Below are 21,141 nucleotides of genomic sequence, written 5' to 3'. Positions count from 1 at the left end.
CCCTTCATACGCAGTGAGGGTGCATGCATGGGAGGGTTTTAGTCATGTGGGACATGTGTCAATCAAGTACTGGTTCTCTTGCTTCTCAGCCCTCATTGTGTGCCATGGTGCTAATGCCTGTTTCCATTTCTTTGTTTTTATGTCTTTGCAGGGGAAGACGCACCTGATACTGCTGGGGTTGTGGAGATGGTGCAGACCCAGGAGGGGTCCGAGGGCCGACCAACCACCAGTGAGGGACGTGGTGTGGTGGTGGGGGAGAACCCACAAGTGCTGCAGGTTGTGCTCTCAAGGGGTGTCTCTGGCTGCACCTCCCCCGAGCTGTACTCAGGTGTTGATTCGGATGAGACCTACGTGCCGTCGCAGGTGAGTGTTCCAGGGAGGGATTCTGTTCTGTCTCACCCACCTGCACCAGGGTCAGAACCCTCAATGGGGATGTCAGTGTTGGCAGCTACGCCTTTGGTGGTTATGGATGCAGGGTCACACTGCGCGACATCTGATCCTGTTCCTGGGCCAGCAGATCAGAGGGGGAATGCAGTCCTGCAGCCTCAGGCAGTGCCGGCACAGCAAGGCGCAGTTCGCCTTGCCTCAGACAGGTGTGGTGCCCGCCGACTTGGTGGCCGTACGCCACCTGGCAATACCGCATGGGAGCAATCCATTTACGGTATGGCAACCGAACAGGCTGCATCATCCGAGATGATGGCTCAGGCCATGGATAGGGTGGCCACTTCCATTGTCCCCCCAGAAAGGCTGATGGAGCGACTAGAGCAGGCAACCGACTCCATCTGCCAGTCACACAGGGAGGACATGTTGGGGTCCAACAGGGACAGGCGGGCGGCACGGGCGACTCTGCAGGAGGCCATCTCCATTGAGTCCCAGGGCCACAGGGAAGCCCTGAGGCAGGAGCTCCTTCACCTCAGGACGACTCTTGTTGAGCTTGAGGCTTCAACACACCAAAGGACAGAACAGCAGCTGGAGCGTCTCACCCGTACGCTCTCAGCTGAGATGCAGGCAACGAGGGCGGAGGTCCGGGCATCCCGTGAGTTGTTGCATGGGGACCTCCGCACACTCATCCTCCAGAACCAGACCTACCACACCCGCATGCTTGCAGCCATGGAGGAGCAGACTAGGGCCTTGTGTGGGCTGCCTCCCATAGTGCAACCACCTCCGGATGCAGCTGCACAGGGTGATAATAGCGACAGCAGTGATACTCCCACAATAGGGTAGCCGTGTGGGCCATGAGCCCATGGAGGTGTTTTATTTTCCCAGGATCCACGCAGGTGGGTTCTGGTGTGCATCCTGTCCTCGGACCTCCTGGGTGTCCTCCCCAACCCCCCCGGTCCCATCAATGGCCATTTTTGATTGTTTCTTATTTTTATTTTTATTTATTTTATTCCCTATTTTTTTGGGACGATTTGTTGGCTTCCGTGGTTCCTGTGGGCATACGCTGCATTGTGGCTGGGCACATGCAGGCTTGTAATGTATTTGGTTCAGATGCTTGGGTTTGAGTCACACACACCCCTCCTGCTTCCCGTTTCCATGGGCTTGCAAAGGGTGTGCCCAAGTGACAGTGAATTACACAGTGACGTTGGACTCCCATGAGCTGTGTGGGCAGTCTGTAGTCAATACTGTGTATACATTCCTAGTGCATATTGCTGTTGTGTTGTACACTGCATGTTGCATTGATGTGTAACTCATCTTCTGTGTCTACCTCCCAATTTGCAGGTCCCTTCCTCATGTCTACACAAGGACCTCTAGTCTGGAGATGGGGTCCATGTTGGCAGCAGTGCACCTACAACTCTACATGGCGCCAACACTGCACAGTTGGTAGTGGTGGGAGTGCAGGCATTTCCAGGTGGTGAGACTACTAATATGTAACATTTGTGATGTCATGTTAATGGTAGTACGTGCTCAAGTATGTTGTTGGTCCGGCATTGCTGTGAGCATTTCAGGTGTTGCAGGTTTCTAATAGGGACACTGTACATAGTGACACTAGTGTCATGTTGTGGGGATTACTTTGTTTACCTGCAAATAGCATGACATGGCACGGTGTGTCGTGTGGCGGTGCTGGGGTTGGGTTGGCTGACATGGCACTGTCCTCTTGTTGCATTTTGCAAGTGGGTATTCATTTTAGCTGCTTGAATGTGTAACTTCACAAAACTGCATTGGTGGTGTCTGTGTGAGTAGGGATGCTCACATTGTGACACTTCCAGGTGAACAATCTCAGGCTGATATGGTATTCACGGTTCATTCTCCAGACATTCAGGATCAGTGTCAGGTTGAGTCATCATTGATTGTCAGATGGAATGTGCCAGGGCAGTGTGCACTCCACAGGGGTGTGATTTCTATGTGAAGTAATTAGCCACTAGCTGTGTACGGGCTGCCTCCCCCGTGCCCTTTCCCCTCCCATGCGCAGCGGCTGTGCATGTGGTTGGGGATGTGGGGCCACCACCATGTCCACGGCCAGGCCCCGGCGTGTTGCAACGTTGTGCAGGACACATGCTGCCACTATGATCCTGCACACTACTGGGGGAGCGTACAACAGCTGGCCGCCAGAACGGTCAAGGGAGCGAAAGCGTGACTTTAGCACTCCAAATGTGCGCTCCACGATGCCCCGGGTTGTAATGTGGGCTGTGTTATATCTTACCTGGGGTGGCGTGGTGGGGTTCCGAATTGGCGTCATCATGTGGGGGCTGAGAGGGTAGGCACTGTCCCCTGTGGAGGTGGTGATTGGTATCATTGGTGGGGTTGTGACCTTGCTCAGTATCTGACATGTATGCATGTGCAGTGGCATTGATACTCACCAAGCAGCCATGTATCGCCATGCCGCCCAGCTTCTAGGTCCCGGCTTAGGGTGGCCATTCGGTAAATGAAGCTGTCGTGGGTTGACCCGGGATAGTTGGCATATACTGAGGTGATGATTCCCTTGGCATTACATACTACCTGCACGTTGATGGAATGCCAGTGCTTGCGGTTCCTATAGATGTGCTCTGATGCCCTGGGGGGACGTAGAGCCACATGGGTGCAGTCGATGGCACCTAGCACTTTGGGGAATCGTGCCACACCGTAAAAATCCAGGGCGGCAGCATGCCTTTCTGCAGGTGTTCTGGGCAGGTATATGTGCCTGCGGACTGATGGCCGTGCAGTGATGATGTTCAAGACCTGGTGTAGGCAGCGTGACTGGGTGGCCTGTGATACACCACCCACAATGGCACTTGTCCGCTGAAATGATCCAGTGGCTAAGAAGTGCAGTACATTGAGGACCTTCTCCAGGGGGCTGAGTGCTTGGGAGCACAGGGTGGGTGATGTGAGGTCATCCTCCCACTCACTCACCAGGTCCAGTATAATGTGTGGTGGAAACCTGTACCTCCCATGCACCTGGTCATCAGGCATCCCGAAAAGGCTGGTTCTGGGTGTGAATATTCTGGCCTTGACTATCCTCCTCCTCCTCCTTTGGTAGCCCACGCCCACTGCTGCTAGGAACGGTATGTTCATCCTGGGTCTGAGCTTGTTCTTTTGTTAGCGCGCAAATTTATGCGTTGCGCGTGTTGTAGGCGAGCGTGTGACCCGCGCACCCCTGAAATCCAGTACCCAGTCCAATAGCGTGTGGAAATTCCCGCGCACCCCGGGATACAGGTGCGCTGACGTACTTGCGTGTGTAAGTGTCCGCGCACCCCTGATATACACGTACATAGGCCAATCGCGTGTACGCGCACTTTTGTCCAATTACACACGATGACACTCTGACGTGCTGTCCAATTACACGCGATGACACTCTGACGTGCAGTCCAATTACACGCGATGACACTCTGACGTGCAGTGCAATTACACGCGATGACACTCTGACGTGCAGTCTTTCCACGTGTGCTCTGTCATCACGTGCTGTGTGGGAAACACCCGTGCGGGTCACCTCACAGACGAGCTTAAGCGCTAAGGGCCTTTCCTCGGTTTTCACGCTGACGTGCAGGATTTTCACGTGCCAAATCACTCCGTACCAAGCTGGCCACGTGTAAGCACACGGAAGACCACGCTCCTGCCCAGAAGGCCGAACTACTGCCCCCCAGAGCCACGAGCACGCTCCCACCTGCCATCTGCTGCTGCCTGACTGCCTGCTGCCCACGTGCACTGCCATTTCCTGCCTGCACATCAGCCAGGGGTGCTGTTGCTGTGACCACCCCTGCTAGAACCGAAGACTCCCGACTGGAATTCCATCGCTCCACAGCCCAGCCCCAGGACCCAGTTGCCCACCCACTCCTGCCTCTGGGGTTGTCATGTCGGGGCAAACACCATCTGTGACCACTGACAACCCCCGGCCAGAGAGGCAGAGGGGCACCAGCTTCAGTGCCACCGAAGTTGGTGTCCTGGTGGAGCAAGTCCTGGGGCAGTATGATGCCCTCTTCGGAAGTTCCCGCGCCGACAAGGAAGGACGGACTCGGATCTGGACTGACATCGTGACTGCCATCAACGCGGAGGGGGTGGCAGTCCGGGACTTCCAACATGTCAGGAAGCGCTGGGAGGACTTCAGGTCCAGGACCCTGAACAAGGCCCGGCACCTCTTGAAGGCAGCGGATGCCAAGGGGCGCCGGGGCCACTTGTCGGAAGAACAGATGGGGGTCCTGGAACGCATATCCCCAGAGCTCCACGTCCAGGTCCTGGAGAAGCAGACCCGTCTGGAGTCGAGCGGTGAGTGTACATGCATCCTGATTGTGAGCAGTGCGTGTGGTGATTATTCGGTATTGTGCAGGTTGCACATCTGTTTGTATGGGGTCGAGTATGGGTGGGGGTGTACAGGGCCGTGGGGCTGACACATGCGAGGGCTGTGATGTGCGAGACATGGATGGTGCTTGTGTGTGTAGGCTTGCATGGCAAATGCAGTTGTGCGTGCACACATGTTTGGATGAATGTGTATGTAAGTAGACATGTCCGTGATGTCAGGCATGTATGTTGTTTTGGGCTGCATGTACGTGCACTGTGTACATTTGCATGTGTGTGTATTTGACAAGGGTGCAACAGTGATGCAACATGGATGCATGTGACTGCGGTATGTGTAAGCCTGACTGGCAGATGTGACATGGATGCCCGTCTGAACAGTGCAACACTTGGCAGAGGTGTACACATGCATGCAAGTGTGGTGGTGTGTGTACATGTGTGGTGCACTTCCTGTGTTGCATGTGATGTCTGGCTCCCCTTTGGCTGCTCATGCTGTTGTATGTGTAGGGATGGTGCTGGCAGTTGCGATATGGCTGTGGTATGGCTCATGTGTGCGAGTTGCAATGACATGTGTGTTGGTGATTGTGATGACATGTCTGAGGTTTGCCAATGCCACTCATGTGCAACTGTCATGTGTGTATGTGTTCGTATTCCCTGTTACCTCTGACAGCTTTTTCTCTTTTTTCGCTTTTACTGGTTTACCTGGGCCTGTTCCCTCAAACAGTGTTCCCTTCTACTGTTGTCCTGTCTCCTCAGACAGCGTACAAATCTTCTTTTGGCGGGGGTGTTTCCAACCAAACGTGCTCCTTTTACACGCTCGTTTACCAGGCAGATGGTGAGTCACGCACGTATCTAACATCTGTGCTTGCCCCGTGTGTAGCCTACCCCTTCAGAGGTCATTCTAGGCTGCGTGTGACACGCATACGTTCATTCTTGTGTTACTAGGTGCCACAGCGTAGTGCAGGTTTTTCTTTCTGCACACATGGTCTAGGAGGGGTTGCGTGCACGTCATTTCCCTTTTTTGGGGCTCCTGTGCGTAGCATGACCCGTCATCTTTCCCCAGGGGTTACAATCAGCCTTGCAAGAGCACTAGGGTGCAATTACCATCTGGTACCCAACCCCTTTGACCCCCAATTGCCCAGGACAATAGTTTACAGCCACTCCCATACGCACATTTACATCAGTGCCATGGCTGGGAGGCGAGGATTCCGTAAGGGTGGCAAAGGTGGAAGAGCCACAAGTGGTGGCCGTGGTGGAACCGGTAGGGGACATGGTCGTTACTTGCAGGGTGAGCCTGTCCCCCCATGTGTGGAGGACCAGTCAAGGGCACCCATAATCCCCTCACGCCCCCTCCCGTTGAGGCTGATGTGGCTGACACCATCCATGCTCAGCCCTTGTTGGACCAGCCCATTGTGGCACCAGATCTGGCTGACTCCATGGCTGACTTCCAGGTCAGCAGGCCTATGACACGTGCGCTGGTGCACGTTGATGTCACCATGCCACGTGCATCTGGGCCAGCAAGGTCATCTGCTGCACCAAGGAGGCAGGGCGGAGAGGCTGCAGGGGCAGCTGCGGCTCCATCCACCCCAGCCCTCACACACCCAGCCAGGACAGTGTCGGTCCTAGTCCATGCTGCTGACATTCCCCCTGACACCATCACACTAGAGCCAATGCCTGCACCAACTCCCATGCTGAGTGTGCAATCCCACACTCCTGATACAGAGTCCACCAGGGCTCCTGCCCCTAGTGTCCAGAGCGGCGCAGGACACTCAGGATCACCACCACCTTCCAAGCGGAAGAGGAAGAGTGCTCGTCCGGCACAGGCTGATGCCCAAGACACGGCTACACAGTCCGGCCCGTCCAGGAAGCCCAGCTTCACGGATGACGAACTGAATGCACTTGTCGAGTATGTGTCCGCACATGACAACGAGATGGTCATTGTTGCAGGATCCAAGACCACACCTGCACAACGCCAGGCACACTGGCAGACCGTTGCGGACATCGTAAGTGCCCTTGGAATCGTGAGGCGCACAGCCAATGATTGCTATAAGCGCTGGAATTACCTAAAGCGCAGGGCAAAGAGTAAGCTGGCCTCAAGTCATGCCGCAACTCTAGTGACTGGAGGTGGGTCTCCAGTAGTAGACATGGAACTCACTCCACATGAGTCAGTCGCTGGGACCTACGTCACGGAGGAACAGATCCAAGGCGTGGGAGATCTGGCTGATTACGAGGCATTGTCCGGTGAGTGCACATGCATGTGTGTGTCATCCATGTGCATGGTGTGTGTGTGAGGGCTTCTGTTTGTGTGCCAGGTGAGAGTGTGTGCGCCTGAGTCGTATGGGTCAGCCATGTGCTTCATGCAATACTTCCTGCGCAGCTGCATTTGGCCATAGCAGTATCCCTTCTGCCAACAGTAGACATCTAGCCCAACTGCACGCCAGTTGCCCTTGAAGTGTCACCTTGCCACAACATAGTTGCTTATTTTTCACTGTTCATTCAGTCAGATTGTTTGCATTCCCCCACTTTTACTAGGCATGTCGCTGTCCACTAGTCACATGTCTGACATGGCTATGGTAAAGTGGAGTGACTTTGTTACCTGGATATCATTTGTAAACACATGTCCCTGTGCAATTGGACCATTTCAGACTGGCAGCTCCAGGTGAAAAATCTGACCTGTTAGAATTAGAAAAGCGATTACATGCGGGAACTGGACTGAATGAATAGGTGCTGCCCTCCTCTCCATCTTCACTCAATAGCAATGGTACATGCCATCTGTGTGATGGCATGTGTGTTTCACCTGGCAATCACAGGCCAATGTGTGATGCCACTGCCAGGCAGCATGCAGAAAATGTGTTCATCTTCCATCTTGGTGTCATCAGTGTGTGCCATTTGCCTGCCCTTCATACGCAGTGAGGGTGCATGCATGGGAGGGTTTTAGTCATGTGGGACATGTGTCAATCAAGTACTGGTTCTCTTGCTTTTCAGCCCTCATTGTGTGCCATGGTGCTAATGCCTGTTTCCATTTCTTTGTTTTTATGTCTTTGCAGGGGAAGACGCACCTGATACTGCTGGGGTTGTGGAGATGGTGCAGACCCAGGAGGGGTCCGAGGGCCGACCAACCACCAGTGAGGGACGTGGTGTGGTGGTGGGGGAGAACCCACAAGTGCTGCAGGTCGTGCTCTCAAGGGGTGTCTCTGGCTGCACCTCCCCCGAGCTGTACTCAGGTGTTGATTCGGATGAGACCTACGTGCCGTCGCAGGTGAGTGTTCCAGGGAGGGATTCTGTTCTGTCTCACCCACCTGCACCAGGGTCAGAACCCTCAATGGGGATGTCAGTGTTGGCAGCTACGCCTTTGGTGGTTACGGATGCAGGGTCACACTGCGCGACATCTGATCCTGTTCCTGGGCCAGCAGATCAGAGGGGGAATGCAGTCCTGCAGCCTCAGGCAGTGCCGGCACAGCAAGGCGCAGTTCGCCTTGCCCCAGACAGGTGTGGTGCCCGCCGACGTGGTGGCCGTATGCCACCTGGCAATACCGCATGGGAGCAATCCATTTACGGTATGGCAACCCAACAGGCTGCATCATCCGAGATGATGGCTCAGGCCATGGATAGGGTGGCCACTTCCATTGTCCCCCCAGAAAGGCTGATGGAGTGACTAGAGCAGGCAACCGACTCCATCTGCCAGTCACACAGGGAGGACATGTTGGGGTCCAACAGGGACAGGCGGGCGGCACTGGCGACTCTGCAGGAGGCCATCTCCATTGAGTCCCAGGGCCACAGGGAAGCCCTGAGGCAGGAGCTCCTTCACCTCAGGACGACTCTTGTTGAGCTTGAGGCTTCAACACACCAAAGGACAGAACAGCAGCTGGAGCGTCTCACCCGTACGCTCTCAGCTGAGATGCAGGCAACGAGGGCGGAGGTCCGGGCATCCCGTGAGTTGTTGCATGGGGACCTCCGCACACTCATCCTCCAGAACCAGACCTACCACACCCGCATGCTTGCAGCCATGGAGGAGCAGACTAGGGCCTTGCGTGGGCTGCCTCCCATAGTGCAACCACCTCCGGATGCAGCTGCACAGGGTGATAATAGCGACAGCAGTGATACTCCCACAATAGGGTAGCCGTGTGGGCCATGAGCCCATGGAGGTGTTTTATTTTCCCAGGATCCACGCAGGTGGGTTCTGGTGTGCATCCTGTCCTCGGACCTCCTGGGTGGCCTCCCCAACCCCCCCGGTCCCATCAATGGCCATTTTTGATTGTTTCTTATTTTTATTTTTATTTTTATTTATTTTATTCCCTATTTTTTTGGGACGATTTGTTGGCTTCCGTGGTTCCTGTGGGCATACGCTGCATTGTGGCTGGGCACATGCAGGCTTGTAATGTATTTGGTTCAGATGCTTGGGTTTGAGTCACACACACCCCTCCTGCTTCCCATTTCCATGGGCTTGCAAAGGGTGTGCCCAAGTGACAGTGAATTACACAGTGACGTTGGACTCCCATGAGCTGTGTGGGCAGTCTGTAGTCAATACTGTGTATACATTCCTAGTGCATATTGCTGTTGTGTTGTACACTGCATGTTGCATTGATGTGTAACTCATCTTCTGTGTCTACCTCCCAATTTGCAGGTCCCTTCCTCATGTCTACACAAGGACCTCTAGTCTGGAGATGGGGTCCATGTTGGCAGCAGTGCACCTACAACTCTACATGGCGCCAACACTGCACAGTTGGTAGTGGTGGGAGTGCAGGCATTTCCAGGTGGTGAGACTACTAATATGTAACATTTGTGATGTCATGTTAATGATAGTACGTGCTCAAGTATGTTGTTGGTCCGGCATTGCTGTGAGCATTTCAGGTGTTGCAGGTTTCTAATAGGGACACTGTACATAGTGACACTTGTGTCATGTTGTGGGGATTACTTTGTTTACCTGCAAATAGCATGACATGGCACGGTGTGTCGTGTGGCGGTGCTGGGGTTGGGTTGGCTGACATGGCACTGTCCTCTTGTTGCATTTTGCAAGTGGGTATTCATTTTAGCTGCTTGAATGTGTAACTTCACAAAACTGCATTGGTGGTGTCTGTGTGAGTAGGGATGCTCACATTGTGACACTTCCAGGTGAACAATCTCAGGCTGATATGGTATTCACGGTTCATTCTCCAGACATTCAGGATCAGTGTCAGGTTGAGTCATCATTGATTGTCAGATGGAATGTGCCAGGGCAGTGTGCACTCCACAGGGGTGTGATTTCTATGTGAAGTAATTAGCCACTAGCTGTGTACGGGCTGCCTCCCCCGTGCCCTTTCCCCTCCCATGCGCAGCGGCTGTGCATGTGGTTGGGGATGTGGGGCCACCACCATGTCCACGGCCAGGCCCCGGCGTGTTGCAACGTTGTGCAGGACACATGCTGCCACTATGATCCTGCACACTACTGGGGGAGCGTACAACAGCTGGCCGCCAGAACGGTCAAGGGAGCGAAAGCGTGACTTTAGCACTCCAAATGTGCGCTCCACTATGCCCCGGGTTGTAATGTGGGCTGTGTTATATCTTACCTGGGGTGGCGTGGTGGGGTTCCGAAATGGCGTCATCATGTGGGGGCTGAGAGGGTAGGCACTGTCCCCTGTGGAGGTGGTGATTGGTATCATTGGTGGGGTTGTGACCTTGCTCAGTATCTGACATGCATGCATGTGCAGTGGCATTGATACTCACCAAGCAGCCATGTATCGCCATGCCGCCCAGCTTCTAGGTCCCGGCTTAGGGTGGCCATTCGGTAAATGAAGCTGTCGTGGGTTGACCCGGGATAGTTGGCATATACTGAGGTGATGATTCCCTTGGCATTACATACTACCTGCACGTTGATGGAATGCCAGTGCTTGCGGTTCCTATAGATGTGCTCTGATGCCCTGGGGGGACGTAGAGCCACATGGGTGCAGTCAATGGCACCTAGCACTTTGGGGAATCGTGCCACACCGTAAAAATCCAGGGCGGCAGCATGCCTTTCTGCAGGTGTTCTGGGCAGGTATATGTGCCTGCGGACTGATGGCCGTGCAGTGATGATGTTCAAGACCTGGTGTAGGCAGCGTGACTGGGTGGCCTGTGATACACCACCCACAATGGCACTTGTCCGCTGAAATGATCCAGTGGCTAAGAAGTGCAGTACATTGAGGACCTTCGCCAGGGGGCTGAGTGCTTGGGAGCACAGGGTGGGTGATGTGAGGTCATCCTCCCACTCACTCACCAGGTCCAGTATAATGTGTGGTGGAATCCTGTACCTCCCATGCACCTGGTCATCAGGCATCCCGAAAAGGCTGGTTCTGGGTGTGAATATTCTGGCCTTGACTATCCTCCTCCTCCTCCTTTGGTAGCCCACGCCCACTGCTGCTAGGAACGGTATGTTCATCCTGGGTCTGAGCTTGTTCTTTTGTTAGCGCGCAAATGTATGCGTTGCGCGTGTTGTAGGCGAGCGTGTGACCCGCGCACCCCTGAAATCCAGTACCCAGTCCAATAGCGTGTGGAAATTCCCGCGCACCCCGGGATACAGGTGCGCTGACGTACTTGCGTGTGTAAGTGTCCGCGCACCCCTGATATACACGTACATAGGCCAATCGCGTGTACGCGCACTTTTGTCCAATTACACGCGATGACACTCTCACGTGCTGTCCAATTACACGCGATGACACTCTGACGTGCAGTCCAATTACACGCGATGACACTCTGACGTGCAGTCCAATTACACGCGATGACACTCTGACGTGCAGTCTTTCCACGTGTGCTCTGTCATCACGTGCTGTGTGGGAAACACCCGTGCGGGTCACCTCACAGACGCGCTTAAGCGCTAAGGGCCTTTCCTCGGTTTTCACGCTGACGTGCAGGATTTTCACGTGCCAAATCACTCCGTACCAAGCTGGCCACGTGTAAGCACATGGAAGACCACGCTCCTGCCCAGAAGGCCGAACTACTGCCCCCCAGAGCCACGAGCACGCTCCCACCTGCCATCTGCTGCTGCCTGACTGCCTGCTGCCCACGTGCACTGCCATTTCCTGCCTGCACATCAGCCAGGGGTGCTGTTGCTGTGACCACCCCTGCTGGAACCGAAGACTCCCGACTGGAATTCCATCGCTCCACAGCCCAGCCCCAGGACCCAGTTGCCCACCCACTCCTGCCTCTGGGGTTGTCATGTCGGGGCAAACACCATCTGTGACCACTGACAACCCCCGGCCAGAGAGGCAGAGGGGCACCAGCTTCAGTGCCACCGAAGTTGGTGTCCTGGTGGAGCAAGTCCTGGGGCAGTATGATGCCCTCTTCGGAAGTTCCCGCGCCGACAAGGAAGGACGGACTCGGATCTGGACTGACATCGTGACTGCCATCAACGCGGAGGGGGTGGCAGTCCGGGACTTCCAACATGTCAGGAAGCGCTGGGAGGACTTCAGGTCCAGGACCCTGAACAAGGCCCGGCGCCTCTTGAAGGCAGCGGATGCCAAGGGGCGCCAGGGCCACTTGTCGGAAGAACAGATGGGGGTCCTGGAACGCATATCCCCAGAGCTCCACGTCCAGGTCCTGGAGAAGCAGACCCGTCTGGAGTCGAGCGGTGAGTGTACATGCATCCTGATTGTGAGCAGTGCGTGTGGTGATTATTCGGTATTGTGCAGGTTGCACATCTGTTTGTATGGGGTCGAGTATGGGTGGGGGTGTACAGGGCCGTGGGGCTGACACATGCGAGGGCTGTGATGTGCGAGACATGGATGGTGCTTGTGTGTGTAGGCTTGCATGGCAAATGCAGTTGTGCGTGCACACATGTTTGGATGAATGTGTATGTAAGTAGACATGTCCGTGATGTCAGGCATGTATGTTGTTTTGGGCTGCATGTACGTGCACTGTGTACATTTGCATGTGTGTGTATTTGACAAGGGTGCAACAGTGATGCAACATGGATGCATGTGACTGCGGTATGTGTAAGCCTGATTGGCAGATGTGACATGGATGCCCGTCTGAACAGTGCAACACTTGGCAGAGGTGTACACATGCATGCAAGTGTGGTGGTGTGTGTACATGTGTGGTGCACTTCCTGTGTTGCATGTGATGTCTGGCTCCCCTTTGGCTGCTCATGCTGTTGTATGTGTAGGGATGGTGCTGGCAGTTGCGATATGGCTGTGGTATGGCTCATGTGTGCGAGTTGCAATGACATGTGTGTTGGTGATTGTGATGACATGTCTGAGGTTTGCCAATGCCACTCATGTGCAACTGTCATGTGTGTATGTGTCCATTGTACAGTGCCCTGATGCCTGTGTTTTGTTTCTCCCTGTCTGCAGCGTCAACTGATGAAGAGGGCGGAGAAGGTGCTGTGGAGCACAGCGGCGGGGATCCGACCGCCAGCCGGAGACGCAAGGCCCGGCTCCCCTCCCGTGTTGTCATCTCGTCGGGGAGTGAGGAGTCTGGTGCCGCGTCCCAGGCCGCAGCTGCCGGGGGGAGGTCCAAGAGGCGGAGGTTGCAGTTGGACTCCTCGGCACCAGAAGGGGCAGCTGGGACCCCACAGGGCCCAACAGGGGAAGAGAGCACAGAGTCATCCAGGTTGGTGGGGGGTTTGGTGGAGGAGGAGGCCGTGCAAGCACCAGAGACGGGGTCTGGAGGTGGGGATCCCACTGGTGCTAGTGGTGCAGTGCAGGACCAGGGACAGGAGGCAGCACAGGCGGCCGCGGAGGTGCCTGTGTGCAATCCTGTCCCCCGATCCTGTCCCTGCATCATCTTGCACCAGCAGGGATGCCTACGTCCAGACCCGTTTTCAGGCAGGGGATGAGCTGACGTCAACTGGCCTTCCTCTGCCTGCGGACGTGGCCATCCAGGTCCGGGTTGAGCCTGTCCTGGCTGGTGTGGCGTTGCGTCAACGGGCCATGCGAGGTGACCTGCAGTCTTTTCATGGAGAGACTGCACGTCATCTCGAATGGCTCATTGACCACGTCAGCCTGCTGGGACAGGTCACCCAGGCCGGATTCCGCCGTCTGATGGGGCTTGCTCCGACCCCCTCCTCAACTGGACACCCTACGCGCCAGTCGTCCTCTGTGCCATCTTCCCACCCATCAGTCACCTGGGTGCCCTGTGGAGCTGCCTCTGACGGTGCGGCCAGGCTGGTGGAGGAGGCATCCCTGCCACAGTCGGGAGTCGGAGGTCCAGCAGGGGTGGCCACATCAACAACTGCACCCCAGCCGGCGGAGGATGTGCAGGCAGCAGGAGGCAGTGCACGGGCAGAGGCAGAGCAGCAGCAGCAACATGGTGGGAGCCATGAAGGCTCGGGGCCTTCGACATCGGAGGGGCAGGCATCGGCCGGAGGGCAGGAGGACCCAGGACAGAGAGTGTCTTCCGTGTGGCAGCGGTTGGGCCACGCCATAGGTGCGGAGCGGCGGCGGGCAGAAGAGGCGCGGCTCACAATGGTCAGGGCGGAGAACTCCATGCGGAGGGCCCTGAGGCGGGCCGAGTGCCTCGAGGCAATCCGCAGGGGGTTGGAGGAGGACACGACGTCGTCCCTGCGGACCCTCGGGGCCATGGAACTGGACCACCTCCGGGACATCGAACAGGAGTTCGATGATGCCCTGGGCCGGGACACCACGGAGTGAGCCGCTGGACTTGCCTGCCGCCTTTGTATATAGTTCTTTAGTTTTATGTTTCCTTTGTTTCTTATTATGATTTGGAGTCGACGGACACTGCTCCACTTTTTGTATATAGTTGATTTTTAGTTAGGTTTTTTAGTAGGTTTCCTTAGTTCAGTTGGGCTCATGGACCCTTGGTAGTTTTTTACATAGTTCTTTCTTGCATAGAGATTTTTTTACAATAGACTTTGGACGAAATTTTTTTGGATTCTGATTTGCAGTTTTTTATTTTTATACGGACATGCAGCTTATTTTTTCTCATTCCCATTGTAGTTTGTTTCCTTTCTTTAGCATTCTTTGATTTTTTTCTATACATTTTTGTTTTCATACTTCACTGTGTGGTATCATCTCATTGGTTTCATGCATGTCATGTTGGGTGTTTTCCCATTCAATTGCAACCATTGTGTGTGACGGACATGGGTTCATTAGCTTCATGAACATTGGGGGTGTAACATGTAATTTCCATTTCCATGGGGGTGAATGGGTTACTTGGTAGGGCTTTTTGGCTGTGGAGGCTGACCATGACGCACAGGATTGGGGATTGTGAGGACCTGGTGTTGGGTGCCCCTGGTGGCTGGGGGGTGGGGGTGGTGGGAGACATGAGTGGGGGCCTGGTGGAGGGTGCCCATGCAGCGCTGGGGGGTGGGGGTGGTGGGAGACATGAGTGGGGGCCTGGTGGAGGCTGCCCCTGCACTGCTGGGGGGTGGGGGTGGTGGGAGACATGAGTGGGGGCCTGGTGGAGGCTGCCCCTGCACTGCTGGGGGGTGGGGGTGGTGGGAGACATGAGTGGGGGCCTGGTGGGGGCTGCCCCTGGATGCTGGGGGGTGGGGGTGGTGGGAGACATGAGTGGGGGCCTGGTGGAGGGTGCCCATGCAGCGCTGGGGGTGGGGGTGGTGGGAGACATGAGTGGGGGCCTGGTGGAGGCTGCCCCTGCACTGCTGGGGGGTGGGGGTGGTGGGAGACATGAGTGGGGGCCTGGTGGAGGGTGCCCATGCAGCGCTGGGGGGTGGTGGGAGACATGAGTGGGGGCCTGGTGGAGGCTGCCCCTGCACTGCTGGGGAGTGGGGGTGGTGGGAGACATGAGTGGGGGCCTGGTGGGGGCTGCCCCTGGATACTGGGGGGTGGGGGTGGTGGTCGACATGAGTGGGGGCCTGGTGGAGGGTGCCCATGCACTGCTGGGGGGTGGGGGTGGTGGGAGACATGAGTGGGGGCCTGGTGGGGGCTGCCCCTGCACTGCTGGGGGGTGGGGGTGGTGGGAGACATGGGTGGGGGCCTGGTGGAGGCTGCCCCTGCACTGCTGGGGGGTGGGGGTGGTGGGAGACATGAGTGGGGGCCTGGTGGAGGGTGCCCATGGTGGCAGGGGGGTGGGTGTGGTGGGAGACATGAGTGGGGGCCTGGTGGAGGCTGCCCCTGGTGGCTGGGGGGTGGGGGTGGTGGGAGACATGAGTGGGGGCCTGGTGGAGGGTGCCCCTGGATGGTGGGGGGTGGGGGTGGTGGGAGACATGAGTGGGGGCCTGGTCGAGGCTGCCCCTGCACTGTTGGGTGGTGGGGGTGGTGGGAGACATGAGTGGGGGCCTGGTGGGGGCTACCCCTGGATGCTGGGGGGTGGGGGTGGTGGGAGACATGAGTGGGGGCCTGGTGGAGGCTGCCCCTGGTGGCTGGGGGGTGGGGGTGGTGGGAGACATGAGTGGGGGCCTGGTGGAGGGTGCCCCTGGATGGTGGGGGGTGGGGGTGGTGGGAGACATGAGTGGGGGCCTGGTGGAGGGTGCCCCTGGATGGTGGGGGGTGGGGGTGGTGGGAGACATGAGTGGGGGCCTGGTGGAGGGTGCCCCTGGTGACTGGGGGGGTGGGGGTGGTGGGAGACATGAGTGGGGGCCTGGTGGAGGCTGCCCCTGCACTGCTGGGGGGTGGGGGTGGTGGGAGACATGAGTGGGGGCCTGGTGGAGGGTGCCCATGCAGCGCTGGGGGGTGGTGGGAGACATGAGTGGGGGCCTGGTGGAGGCTGCCCCTGCACTGCTGGGGAGTGGGGGTGGTGGGAGACATGAGTGGGGGCCTGGTGGGGGCTGCCCCTGGATACTGGGGGTTGGGGGTGGTGGTCGACATGAGTGGGGGCCTGGTGGAGGGTGCCCATGCACTGCTGGGGGGTGGGGGTGGTGGGAGACATGAGTGGGGGCCTGGTGGGGGCTGCCCCTGCACTGCTGGGGGGTGGGGGTGGTGGGAGACATGGGTGGGGGCCTGGTGGAGGCTGCCCCTGCACTGCTGGGGGGTGGGGGTGGTGGGAGACATGAGTAGGGGCCTGGTGGAGGGTGCCCATGGTGGCAGGGGGGTGGGTGTGGTGGGAGACATGAGTGGGGGCCTGGTGGAGGCTGCCCCTGGTGGCTGGGGGGTGGGGGTGGTGGGAGACATGAGTGGGGGCCTGGTGGAGGGTGCCCCTGGATGGTGGGGGGTGGGGGTGGTGGGAGACATGAGTGGGGGCCTGGTCGAGGCTGCCCCTGCACTGTTGGGTGGTGGGGGTGGTGGGAGACATGAGTGGGGGCCTGGTGGGGGCTGCCCCTGGATGCTGGAGGGTGGGGGTGGTGGGAGACATGAGTGGGGGCCTGGTGGAGGCTGCCCCTGGTGGCTGGGGGGTGGGGGTGGTGGGAGACATGAGTGGGGGCCTGGTGGAGGGTGCCCCTGGATGGTGGGGGGTGGGGGTGGTGGGAGACATGAGTGGGGGCCTGGTGGAGGGTGCCCCTGGATGGTGGGGGGCGGGGGTGGTGGGAGACATGAGTGGGGGCCTGGTGGAGGGTGCCCCTGGTGACTGGGGGGGTGGGGGTGGTGGGAGACATGAGTGGGGGCCTGGTGGAGGGTGCCCCTGGATGGTGGGGGGTGGGGGTGGTGGGAGACATGAATAGGGGCCTGGTGGAGGGTGCCCCTGGTGACTGGGGGGGTGGGGGTGGTGGGAGACATGGGTGGGGGCCTGGTGGAGGCTGCCCCTGGATGCTGGAGGGTGGGGGTGGTGGGAGACATGAGTGGGGGCCTGGTGGGGACTGCCCCTGGATGCTGGGGGGTGGGGGTGGTGGGAGACATGAGTGGGGGCCTGGTGGAGGGTGCCCATGCACTGCTGGGGGGTGGGGGTGGTGGGAGACATGAGTGGGGGCCTGGTGGGGGCTGCCCCTGCACTGCTGGGGGGTGGGGGTGGTGGGAGACATGGGTGGGGGCCTGGTGGAGGCTGCCCCTGCACTGCTGGGGGGTGGGGGTGGTGGGAGACATGAGTGGGGGCCTGGTGGAGGGTGCCCATGGTGGCAGGGGGGTGGGTGTGGTGGGAGACATGAGTGGGGGCCTGGTGGAGGCTGCCCCTGGTGGCTGGGGGGTGGGGGTGGTGGGAGACATGAGTGGGGGCCTGGTGGAGGGTGCCCCTGGATGGTGGGGGGTGGGGGTGGTGGGAGACATGAGTGGGGGCCTGGTCGAGGCTGCCCCTGCACTGTTGGGTGGTGGGGGTGGTGGGAGACATGAGTGGGGGCCTGGTGGGAGCTGCCCCTGGATGCTGGGGGGTGGGGGTGGTGGGAGACATGAGTGGGGGCCTGGTGGAGGCTGCCCCTGGTGGCTGGGGGGTGGGGGTGGTGGGAGACATGAGTGGGGGCCTGGTGGAGGGTGCCCCTGGATGGTGGGGGGTGGGGGTGGTGGGAGACATGAGTGGGGGCCTGGTGGAGGGTGCCCCTGGATGGTGGGGGGTGGGGGTGGTGGGAGACATGAGTGGGGGCCTGGTGGAGGGTGCCCCTGGTGACTGGGGGGGTGGGGGTGGTGGGAGACATGAGTGGGGGCCTGGTGGAGGGTGCCCCTGGATGGTGGGGGGTGGGGGTGGTGGGAGACATGAATAGGGGCCTGGTGGAGGGTGCCCCTGGTGACTGGGGGGGTGGGGGTGGTGGGAGACATGGGTGGGGGCCTGGTGGAGGCTGCCCCTGGATGCTGGAGGGTGGGGGTGGTGGGAGACATGAGTGGGGGCCTGGTGGGGACTGCCCCTGGATGCTGGGGGGTGGGGGTGGTGGGAGACATGAGTGGGGGCCTGGTGGAGGGTGCCCATGCACTGCTGGGGGGTGGGGGTGGTGGGAGACATGAGTGGGGGCCTGGTGGGGGCTGCCCCTGCACTGCTGGGGGGTGGGGGTGGTGGGAGACATGGGTGGGGGCCTGGTGGAGGCTGCCCCTGCACTGCTGGGGGGTGGGGGTGGTGGGAGACATGAGTGGGGGCCTGGTGGAGGGTGCCCATGGTGGCAGGGGGGTGGGGGTGGTGGGAGACATGAGTGGGGGCCTGGTGGAGGCTGCCCCTGGTGGCTGGGGGGTGGGGGTGGTGGGAGACATGAGTGGGGGCCTGGTGGAGGGTGCCCCTGGATGGTGGGGGGTGGGGGTGGTGGGAGACATGAGTGGGGGCCTGGTCGAGGCTGCCCCTGCACTGTTGGGTGGTGGGGGTGGTGGGAGACATGAGTGGGGGCCTGGTGGGGGCTGCCCCTGGATGCTGGGGGGTGGGGGTGGTGGGAGACATGAGTGGGGGCCTGGTGGAGGGTGCCCCTGGATGGTGGGGGGTGTGGGTGGTGGGAGACATGAGTGGGGGCCTGGTGGAGGGTGCCCCTGGTGACTGGGGGGGTGGGGGTGGTGGGAGACATGAGTGGGGGCCTGGTGGAGGGTGCCCCTGGATGGTGGGGGGTGGGGGTGGTGGGAGACATGAGTGGGGGCCTGGTGGAGGGTGCCCATGCACTGCTGGGGGGTGGGGGTGCAGGGGGACATGAGCAGGTGTGCAGGGTAGTCCCCTGTTTTGTGGGCTGCCTGCAGGGGCCGTCGAGGGTGTACAGGGAACACCTGTGAGGACCCACCCAGCCTAATCGCGTGTGTAACTTCCCACGCACCCCTGTAATACACGTACCAAGCCAAATCGCGTGTGATAATTCCCGCGCACCCCTGAAATACACGCGCCCAGGCTATTCGCGTGTGGAACTTCCCGCGCACCCCTGAAATACACGTACCCTGCTGAAATCGCGTGTTAAACTTCCCGCGCACCCCTGAAATACACGCGCCCAGGCTATTCGCGTGTGGAACTTCCCGCGCACCCCTGAAATACACGTACCCTGCTGAAATCGCGTGTAAAACTTCCCGCGCACCCCTGAAATACACGCGCCCAGGCTATTCACGTGTTAAACTTCCCGCGCACCCCTGAAATACACGCGCCCAGGCTATTCGCGTGTGGAACTTCCCGCGCACCCCTGAAATACACGTACCCTGCTGAAATCGCGTGTGGAACTTCCCGCGCACCCCTGAAATACACGTACCCTGCTGAAATCGCGTGTTAAACTTCCCGCGCACCCCTGAAATACACGCGCCCAGGCTATTCGCGTGTGGAACTTCCCGCGCACCCCTGAAATACACGTACCCTGCTGAAATCGCGTGTAAAACTTCCCGCGCACCCCTGAAATACACGCGCCCAGGCTATTCGCGTGTTAAACTTCCCGCGCACCCCTGAAATACACGCGCCCAGGCTATTCGCGTGTGGAACTTCCCGCGCACCCCTGAAATACACGTACCCTGCTGAAATCGCATGTAAAACTTCCCGCGCACCCCTGAAATACACGCGCCCAGGCTATTCGTGTGTTAAACTTCCCGCGCACCCCTGAAATACACGCGCCCAGGCTATTCGCGTGTGGAACTTCCCGCGCACCCCTGAAATACACGCGCCCAGGCTATTCGCGTGTGGAACTTCCCGCGCACCCCTGAAATACACGCGCCCAGGCTATTCGTGTGTGGAACTTCCCGCGCACCCCTGAAATACACGTACCCTGCTGAAATCGCGTGTAAAACTTCCCGCGCACCCCTGAAATACACGCGCCCAGGCTATTCGCGTGTTAAACTTCCCGCGCACCCCTGAAATACACGCGCCCAGGCTATTCGCGTGTGGAACTTCCCGCGCACCCCTGAAATACACGCGCCCAGGCTATTCGCGTGTGGAACTTCCCGCGCACCCCTGAAATACACGCGCCCAGGCTATTCGCGTGTGGAACTTCCCGCGCACCCCTGAAATACACGTACCCTGCTGAAATCGCGTGTTAAACTTCCCGCGCACCCCTGAAATACACGCACCCAAGCTATTCGCGTGTGGAACTTCCCGCGCACCCCTGAAATACACGCGCCCAGGCTATTCGCGTGTGGAACTTCCCGCGCACCCCTGAAATACACGTACCCTGCTGAAATCGCGTGTGGGACTTCCCGCGCACCCCTGAAATACACGTACCCTGATGGAATCGCGTGTGGAACTTCCCGCGCACCCCTGAAATACACCTACCCTGATGGAATCGCGTGTGGAACTTCCCGCGCACCCCTGAAATCCACGTACCCGGCCAAATCGCGTGTGAGACTTCCCGCGCACCCCGGTATACACGCACACGTAATTTTTTGTCAGCGTGTCCGTGTTTGTGGGTACCCCTTTGCACGTCATTTGTCCTGGAGGGCCACAGTATAGGACATTCATCATGGCAGTATATAGGTGCTATTTGTTGGCGCACCTTTTGGCGCACATTTCTTGCAGCCGCAGAGACGCTACCGCCTGCTTTCTTGTGGCGGTCGTGTTTGTGCCTGTGCGCTGGTTTGAGCGTGCGCTTTTTTGCCCTATTCTATTCCATGAATACGTGTTGTAGGCGAGCGTGTGGGCGTTCCGCGCACTTGTGCCCTGTACTTCCCCCGTGACGCCCACGTTTTTGCAAGTTGTTCCCCATTCCGAGTGTTACGCCCGTGTTCCGCCTACTTTTGTTGCGTGCGCCGCGCTATCTGCGAATTT

The sequence above is a fragment of the Ambystoma mexicanum genome, chromosome 4q, assembly GCF_040938575.1.
Source record: "Ambystoma mexicanum isolate Mex_15411 chromosome 4q, UKY_AmexF1_1, whole genome shotgun sequence".
NCBI classification, from domain to species: domain Eukaryota; kingdom Metazoa; phylum Chordata; class Amphibia; order Caudata; family Ambystomatidae; genus Ambystoma; species Ambystoma mexicanum.
This window is presented reverse-complemented; position numbering follows the sequence as displayed.